The sequence below is a fragment of the Frankliniella occidentalis genome, unplaced genomic scaffold (assembly GCF_000697945.3).
Source record: "Frankliniella occidentalis isolate FOCC.00 unplaced genomic scaffold, Focc_3.1 Scaffold12, whole genome shotgun sequence".
Classification (NCBI taxonomy): Eukaryota; Metazoa; Arthropoda; class Insecta; order Thysanoptera; family Thripidae; genus Frankliniella; species Frankliniella occidentalis.
In genome coordinates this window covers 826,849-828,703 of record NW_026267142.1, presented here as the reverse complement: position 1 = coordinate 828,703, position 1,855 = coordinate 826,849, and the positions used below count along the sequence as shown (strand labels likewise).

General features: G+C 41.4%; 1 long non-coding RNA gene across 1 annotated transcript; it reads right to left on the bottom strand.

Annotated features, from left to right (window-relative positions):
* Positions 1–79: 79 nt before the first annotated feature.
* On the bottom strand, positions 80–1,849 carry LOC127748756 (uncharacterized). Its single transcript, XR_008010767.1, has 3 exons — positions 1,722–1,849; positions 629–765; positions 80–177 (listed from the first exon to the last, which is right to left on the bottom strand). It is a non-coding gene; the product is annotated as an uncharacterized LOC127748756 (long non-coding RNA).
* Positions 1,850–1,855: the final 6 nt, after the last annotated feature.

Genomic DNA, 1,855 nt, shown 5'->3' with positions numbered 1-1,855 from the left:
GTAGTGGTGGCAGTCTGCTACTACATCCACAGTTACTGCAGCGTAGAATCAGGTCTATGAAATAATGTAAAATGTTGGATAGTATTTTAATTCTTTATTGTTTCTAACATTATAAGCTTAAGTCTTCCTCAAGTAGTCGGCTTGTTTCTGCTGGTGACTTGGGGCGAATCTGAATACCTGAAAAAGAATGAAAAAGATATAAGTAAATTCAAATTATCTCAGAGTTCAACACAAACGTGTTCTGGTCCATCTGTATCACTGTGACGCCAACTCATCGAATGAACTTTCTATGTTACAGGTGGCCAGCTTCAAGTCCAGGCACATCCCTTTGGACAAGAACCAGCATCACTTCTTTTTTTACTTCGACTGTACCATACAAATGAAATAAATAGCAGCATTACTGTCAGTGATTCCTAATGATTTGCCTCCAGTTCCGCATTAAAATTAAAACCCGACTAGATATTTTAGGCTCAAGTAATAAGCCATATATATGGAATAAGAATAAGCAGTAAAGAAATGACAAGTAACCCCCAAATAGAAACAATACCAAAATCAACTTTTACCAGACATGACAACCATAAATGTACTGGTATTTTATGTTAACATCACATTGAAGGTCAAAACTTACCAGATTCATTCCTGCGATCATGAGAAAAAGGAGCGATTCCTCCTGCTGTGTGCTGCGACGCCAACTCAGCATACAGCAGGTGACACATAGACTGCTTTACTGATGTCCAAGTCAGGTGCACCTCCAGGCCGATCTTCCTGCAACAAACAAAAGACGCAATTTTATAGTTGAAGAAACAGGATGCAAAAGAGGCAGGAAGCACGCAATTTCGACAGAGGAGGTCAAGGACGAATTTCCTAGTCCAATTCCAATCATTTCCAGCAACTTTTATTTTTTAAAATTTTTGGCCAAATTTACAAAGGCCTTCCCATTTTTAACAAAAATGGGTTGGTCGGGTTTTCGATAGAGAAGTAGTCGAACCGTCAGGGGTGAACCAGGGAACCACAAAACTACTTTTGGTTCCGCCAGAAACCACCCCTGTCCAGAGACACTTGAGTTTTAAGGGATTGCGGACAGCGTACAACGGGCTGCCTACCTAGCAGCCGAGCCGGTACAAGAAAAACGGGCGTAACTCGCTTAAAATGGGTCTGCGAAGTGAAATTTCGACGGAGAGATTGAAAGAGGATGCTGTCGGACCAATCCCAACCATTTCCATCGATTTTAATTTTTTTCATTTTTGGCCAAATTTACAAAGGCTATAGCCTTTGTGATTTTAGCGAAAATTGATGGGTCCAGATTTCGACGAAAAAGTAGTCGAATCGACAGGGATGACCCAGGGGACCACAAAACTACTTTTGGTTCCGCCAGAAACCACCCCTGTCCTCAGAAACTTGAGTTTTAAGGGGTGGTCTTTCGAACTGTGGGCAGGTTGTCTACGTAAGGCGCACAAGCTAATGTAACAGGAAAAGAACTCTGCTGTAGTGGGTCGGCTCCATAATATTTACACATAGCAAGTGGAAGGAGAGTCTGCCCCACCAATTCAAACCAATTCCAGACTGGATTTTGACGGAGGAGGATTGAAATTGTCAGGGAAGAACCAAGGCGCTACAAAAACCATTAAAAACTGAACTTTGATGGACACCAAAGGGAGCTTCTCATAGCGTCTGAACAGAGACAAATTGGACCAGCTTTTGTTACTTTCATGTCAACTCACCTGTACTTTCAGGTAAAAATGACTCCATGGACTTCTATGCTCATGTCAAGAACATTTCTGGGCCGAGTTCCTGCAATCATATTAAACGGTACTTTGAGCACTCATCAACTATTAATTACATATAATTTACTCAT